Genomic DNA, 7,501 nt, shown 5'->3' with positions numbered 1-7,501 from the left:
TTCTTATCAATCCACATGTCCCTTGAATAACACATGAAAACAAGTTGGCCAGAGACTCACTATCCATACACACTCGGAAGGCCACTTTGATTTTCGTAAAAAAAAAAAAAAATCCACATCAAGTATTCTGTTGCAGAATATGCATGATGTTCCGTATGCACTTTGTTGGGTGCTGCTGCGATTGCACATCTGAGCGGTCCAACGTTTTACGCTGAAATGACCGATTTCTGTGCTTTCTTTCCTCTTGGTAGTGGCTGGTGATGTGTTTGAAGTAGCGTTGTTCATTAGGCGCAAGGAAGCTTAATAACCACGTGTTTCCACCCGGTCACCGTGGGGACAGAGCACAGCTTCACTCCGTGGGGAAAGACGGTGTGTGTGTGTGGTGGTGTGTGTGTGTGTGTGTGTGTGTGTGTGTGTGTTGTGTGTGTTGTGTGTGTGTCTGTGTGTGTGTGTGTGTGTGTGTGTGTGTGTGTGTGTGTGACTGGGTCTCATATCCCACATAGGCACAGATTGCCTGAGGTATCAGCAACAGCAGGGGGGGTGTTTTTTTGGCTCAGATTCTCTCCCCTTATCGTCACCACACCCTCCTCTCACAGGGGGGCTGTTTCCAGCGGTTCCGGGGCCAGATCTTAACCACATCCGTTCCAGAATCAGTCCTGATCTTTTTTCCCAGCCAGCCAGTCTCTATTCTTTTTCTTTTCAATTGAAATTGCTTGAAGGATGTGCAGAATGTCCAACTGCTCTTGCATCCTCTCTGACACAACTTCACATTCCGTGAGTTTGCCCCGCTTCCTGCAGCCCTCCCCTCTCTGTGTTACCCAGCTGACAGTCTGACTCAGCCTGACACAGTCTGACTCTTGCTTCAGGCGATCTGCTCCAGACCACTGTCACTTTCAAAGACATCTGGAGAACTGAGCCTTCAGCTGCATGTCTCCTAGCACGTGGTCCCCTTACAGAAGACCTCCTTACCCAGGCCTACAGAGGAAGACTAACGCCTTCCATCGACAGACTTACCTCCAATAAGTAAGCTTGTAAGTTGTAACACTAAATTCACAATTTCCTAAATTTCCTTCGGGATTAATAAAGTATCCATCTATCTATCTAACACTACATTGTGCTGTTCTCTCCATCTGTAAATCCATTTTATGAAGACAGTGCTTGCTATCTATTTCACTAATATCATTGATACCTATCTCACTAATACGTGCTGTGCTTCATCTGTTAAAACCTCTATAATGCATTATTCCCTAGAGATCAAATCAGTTCAGATTCTACTGGTAAACATAAAAAAATGCAATGTAAGTATATAAATTAATGGTAATATCAATTTCCATCACCTCTATAATGCATTATTCCCTAGAGATCAAATCGGTTCAGATTCTACTGGTAAACATAAAAAAAATGCAATGTAAGTATATAAATTAATGGTAATATCAATTTCCATCACCTCTATAATGCATTATTCCCTAGAGATCAAATCGGTTCAGATTCTACTGGTAAACATAAAAAAAAAAAATGACATTCATACTCAGTTTTGTGATGATTTCCTACATAGACTGGCCAATCAGACGAACTGCTGGTGGTTCTGTAGGGTCACCAGAGAAGGTCGTGCTGGAGTGAAATAGGGGCGACAGAGGTAGAGAAGTCGTTTAGTAATCAGAAGGTTGCTAGTTCAATTCCCTGTCGAAGCGTCCTTGAGCAAGACACTGAACCCCTAATTACTCCTGATGTGCAGTGTGCCATCAGTGTAAATGTAAAAAATGTGTATACATCCTTGTAAGTCGCTTTGAATAATGACTAAATGTAAATGTGAAATTGCCCAGTGGCCTTCTGTGGTCAGATGTGATCTGAACCAAGCTGAAGGTTACTCTCACTGATGTATCACTCAGAGAGATGCATCAACAGAGATCTTCCAAACAACACTTGTTGTGCTCAGCATGTGACAATTATTTGTCATGAACACTGTTGCTGTTGTCTCCCAAGAAGAGCACTGTTGCAACCGCTGTTTGCCAGGATAGAGGTGCCGTCCTCAGCCCACAGCAGGATGACCTACGGCCAGCTCCCGTTGCACTCTGGGGCCTGGACTGCTTAGCGCTCCACTGTTACATTTACATTTAGTCATTTTCACTCCATGTGGATTTTGTCCAAAAGCGACGTACAAGGGAGAGAATAGTCAAGCTACGATCAATAGAACCTGGTGTAACAATAAATAAATACTACTTTACATAAGAAATATAACAAAATGAAATAAAAAGGAAAAAAGAAGTGCAGAAATGTAACTGCTGTAATTGCAAGTTACACACTAGTCGAAGTGCCAGTTAGGACGGGAAGTGCTCTCTGGAAGAGTTGGGTCTTCAAAAGCTTCTTAAAGGTAGAGAGGGACGCCCTGCTCTGGTAGTGCTGGGCAGTTCATTCCACCAACGTGGAACTACAAATGAGAAAAAGTCTGGACTGCCGTACTTGCACAGACGGCAGTGCCAAACGACGCTCACTAGACTGTTGGGTCTTTCATCATGAGACACAATCAGAGAACCTAGATGTGTCCATGTTATTATGAGCAGTGTGTAGGCTACTCCAGTGCGGGCTTCAGCATTTCCCAGGTTTATTGATGTGAAGCCTCCACACAGTTTAATCAGTAGTGTGAAGGGTTTAATATAAAAAAAGAGCTTCACAGCGTTCTAGTATCCCATTAAAAAATTACTGAACTGAGCTCATTGTCAGAATTCAATATAACTTCTTGGTTCAGTATTAAAAAATGGACCGGCTCCATTTATTTATTACAAATGAAACAACAACAACAACATGTAATTGGGAGAAAAAAAACAACAACAACACACGGTTCTCCTTCATTTAATTTCCTCTGCATATCAAGGTGGGCAGAGTGTTGCACACCCTTTAAATAAAACTCTAAATGACTTTTTCATATCGCCAGGGGACACGAGAGAACCGCTAATATCAGCATGCACGGGTGGTGATGGTGCTGGCAGCTGTGGGGATGATGGAGGTGGTATAATGTATAAAAGAGAAAAAAATGATTAGACACTTTTGACCTCGTTGAGGCAGGCTGTGGTGGTTGGAACTAAGTCTTGAAGCACCTGTATCTAATGTCAGGCACACACCGCTGCGGGGGGGGGATGGAATCAATCTTCCACGGAAAGGGCCAGGGCTACCCCAGGCAGACAGCCACTGCTGCCGCTTAGATTAAAAAAAAAAAAAATTAAAAAAAAATAAAAACCTGCACGCTAAAACAAATGGGCCAATTACCTTCCCTCTGTGCACAATTTACTGTGGAGAGGCCCGTGCCAGTTCCCTGCGACTGCAAACTAAGTCGGTGAACGACGAACCAATTTCACCACTGACTGCCAATTATGGGTGGCGGGCAAACCAAGAAGGGAGGAAGAGGAAGAGGAAGAGGAAGAGGAGGAGGAGAGATAAGGAGGGATCGAGGGTGAATAACAGAAAGAGGGGTGGGTGGGGGAGACAGGCTTCAGAAGGAAAATAAGGCCGTACAGTATGACTTATATGGTCTTATAACACGGCTCTTCTTAATGCTGTAGAATGCTCCATTCACTTGAATGGGGCTTCCCAACGTTCTGTGGTCAACTATTTTTCCATATTTGACCGTTGCTATGCATAATTGACCGCTGTCAAGGGAAGTGGCCTTTTTGCCTCGGATTCACGTCTTTCGTAGCACTCCGCAAGAAGTCCGGTAATTTATCGACCTCAGTGTATTCCGTTGCTTAGCGACGTCAGCTGATCTGATCTTGAGTTTCAGCTGACATTACAAAATAAGCCCCTTCAGGGCGAAGCAACACCCTCCGCTTCGCGTCGGGGTGCTGTTCGCCCTGTCGGGGCTTATTTTCCCGATAATGACCGGTGTTCTATACATTATCCTTTACATAACCAACATAGGTTTGAGGCCATTTCAGGAGTTGAAGTCATTCTCTTCCAGGTGATTATTGCACGGACAACAGTGCTCTAAAGAGATGGCACAGGCTAGTTGCTGTGGCCCCCCACTGGACACATTTAAAATGACACGAAGTCCATGTTATTGGCATGAAGAACATTAATGGTTTTGAATCGACTGTGCGCATCCTTGTGTGTTCATGTAATGATTGACAGTAGGCCTGTCTAATCACAGGGTATGATCAGTCTCACGACATATTGTGGGGGTCTCTGTAAGCGCTTCAGTTATGCTATCTTATTCCTCGCATTCAGAGAGATTATAAGGATAAAGATGTCCTTGCTTTCAGCAAACATTAATATGGTTGACAGGATCCTTGCATTGTCACATTTCTGTGAGCAATGAAGAAATATATATATTTGTATTTATTATTATTTTACTTGGATTCAACATCGAAAGAGACAACGCTCGGAGGATGGTGCAAAGATTGAGACACTCACGTATTAGCTGAAGCCCATCAGCTGTTGCAAAGCTTTGCGTGGTTGCATTGTACATGGTTTCTACATTTGAACAGTTAAACACTTTAAATTTCATTTTAAACCTCAATATTTTTAAGAATTAAACATTTGTTGTATTTTATTTTATTTATAGTTGTATGTCTGTTATTTTATATGGAACTTGGCGTCTGAAATAAAGATTTATATATATATATATATATTTGATCAGAGCTCTTGTTTAAAACATTTTACATTTCTCACTGGGTGATCATTCCATACCATGTTCCCTTTAGGGACATGATGCCTGTTGTATCGGCTATCCCTTCTAACATACAGGCTATAAGGTAGGCCCTGGCCATATTAGAAACTCTTCACCAAATAGGTTAGTTATAGACTAATATGCTGTAAGAGCACGACAACAATCAACCAGTAGTTTGATGTTTAGATTTTTGGTTCTGTTTTTTTTTCACCCTCAACCCACACACCCCACTGGGGGGGCACGCCACACACACCACTGATGTAATGCAGTATTATGTGATCCTATGAATCTGTTGAAGATTAGTCTTATAATAAGTCTCAATTGGTCTCCCCCAAAAGTCACCATTTAAGGGCATGCCACCGGATCCCCCCTAGCGTTCCTTAGGTTCACGGTTCCAAGCACCAGCCGCCACTGGGACGTAAACCTTGGTAATCTTGGTCCATGGCCTGCCAACTTCGAATCCTCCAGCAGCCACTATTTGCCATAGGCACTTTCTTTTTTTTTTTCTTTTTTTTGGGGCTTTTGGCCTTTTAATCGATAGGACAGTGAAGGTTTGGACAGGAAATGACAAGGAGAGAAGAGGTGGGGAGTGGGATCGGGGAAATGACAGCGGGTCGGATTCGAACCCGTGTCCCCGTGGGCGTTCAAGCCCGTATATGGTCGGGGCTACTGCTTGCGCCACAGTGCCCCCCCCCCACCATAGGCACTTTCTTTTAGCTGCTGTACAGCAGATTTTTCTTCAGCTGAACCTCATATTGGTTTTATTCAGTTTATTTTTTTTCTGAGATCCACAGAGCTTCTAAAAAATCAAATCTTAATCCCCCATGCCACGCAGCAAATTTGTCTAACTTTACCTTTTGCATTCTAATTTCACTCTGTTTGCCTCTATCTGCAGCACCAGACACCGATTCAGAGAGAATAATGAAAGTTTAACTGGAGATAAGCCTTGCACACTAAATGAATTCCCTGGATGTATGCAACGACAATGCATTTTTTTCCCCAGCTAAGTGGAAGAGAGAGATTATTTGGCTCATAATGAAACTGTTCTCCCCTGCTGAAGAATCACCAGCAGATGCTCAGCATCCCAACAGCGCAGGCACTTTTAAAACGCAACACCTACAGAATGTTTATATGTATGTACATGTATATCGCAACGACCCGTATTAACGCCCGGGACTTATAAACGCCCTCACGCGGGTAAACGTTACTTAATATTGATTTCTGTATCAACCAGGATAAAAACCATACGCTCCTACCCAAAGGGGTATTTAACTTGTATGTGTGCAAAAAATTGCAGTTGTACAGCGTTATTTAGTGTACTAGACAGCGATTTATTTCTTTGTGTACAAACCCTCATGGAACCAACTGAACGAATTCGATTTCGCGACGAGAATTTGTGAGGGTCATAGAGCTTTCCATAGACATATATACAGAAAGGGTGTTTATGGGTTCCACCTCCTGTATCAGCTAAATTTGCGTGTCGGTCTACACAACGGAAAAAAACTGAAAACACGTTTCAGTTGAAATCCAAACAAGTTACCAGTCCTAATCTAGACACCCCGCTACTGAAATATGTAAGATTGATTGATTAAATATTTTTCGATCTATAAATGTTTTTAACTGTTTGTCACTTTTTTAATAGCTGGGGCGTTAATAGGTATCTTTACGCTATGTGAGTGGGTACAGCGTGCTAGTAGATGATGCAAGCACCCATGGGTTCTGGCCTCCTTTGCTAGCACACACACACAACTCCCATGCTCAAGGTTGACTGCACAAGCAGCACCGCGCCGGAGCTTTGCTCATTATACACGTGCCGGGAATGTCCATATTTGAGACGCGCCGACAGACTAGAAGGCATCTGGCTTTGGTTCTCTGAGCCTGTGTAGGACCGTTGGTCACAACCTGCAGGATGAGAACCTATAGAAAGAATGAGAATGGTATTCCAGAAATGAATGTATGTTCCTAGTAATGCCACCGTCCTGTTAGCATTACTATAGTCATATATCTCTCAGCTGTGTTTGGCAACACAGGAGCCACAAACAAGAGTCCCCTTAATATTCACCACACACACACACACACACACTCACACACACACACACACACACACACACACACACCACACACACACACACACACACACACACACACTCTCACTCTTAATATTCACCACATATCTCATTAGTGGGATAACCACTGATGCAACTGCGGATAAGGCTTGCTTTTACCATTACTTTTACAGCAGTGGCTCAGCTACGCACAGGAGGGTTTGAGCCCCTCAGGTCAGCAAAGAAAGTTACATTTTTACTTAGCAGATATGGCGGCCATTTTCTTTTCATGTCTGTCAGCTCAGCACCAGATGTAGAGGCTTTGGGTTGGACAAGATGGCTGCTTCCATATAGGATTAAAGTTTGATGGGTTTGATGCCATTCAGCTGGGGGGCTTTGAAGGGGCTCAGTGTCTGCTGCTGGATTCCAGTCGTCTTTTGAAGTCTGTAAGGCGGCGGGGGGGGGGGGGGGGGGGGGGGGGGGGGGGGGGGGGGGGGGGGGGGGGGGCGCTCCTTCCTTCCCACCATGTCGCGCCTCTTCCTCCTCGCAGGGGTCTTTATGACTTATTCTCCTCCTGTTGTTGGGATGCCGCGGCGCTTTTGTCACCCGCTGAGTAATGGAGCAATACTCGGCCTGGCTCTGCTGGCATCTCGATTTGAAGAAGCAAAACAGAACGGTGAGAAAGGGGGGGGGTATTTGAAAAGTGGAACTTCAATTGGCATGAGGCTCATCACAGTGAGTGAGCACACTAGTTATGAGTTTCACACAATCGAAACCCTCTCACAAACCCCTCCTT

General features: G+C 44.1%; 1 long non-coding RNA gene across 1 annotated transcript; it reads right to left on the bottom strand.

Annotated features, from left to right (window-relative positions):
- Positions 1-696: 696 nt before the first annotated feature.
- On the bottom strand, positions 697-2,257 carry LOC122133288. Its single transcript, XR_006152672.1, has 2 exons — positions 1,338-2,257; positions 697-1,228 (listed from the first exon to the last, which is right to left on the bottom strand). It is a non-coding gene; the product is annotated as an uncharacterized LOC122133288 (long non-coding RNA).
- Between the last annotated feature and the right edge of the window lie 5,244 nt (positions 2,258-7,501).

Source organism: Clupea harengus, chromosome 1 (genome assembly GCF_900700415.2).
Source record: "Clupea harengus chromosome 1, Ch_v2.0.2, whole genome shotgun sequence".
NCBI classification, from domain to species: Eukaryota; Metazoa; Chordata; class Actinopteri; order Clupeiformes; family Clupeidae; genus Clupea; species Clupea harengus.
The sequence above is the reverse complement of the archived record's forward strand: the minus strand, read 5'-3'. Positions and strand labels throughout refer to the sequence as shown.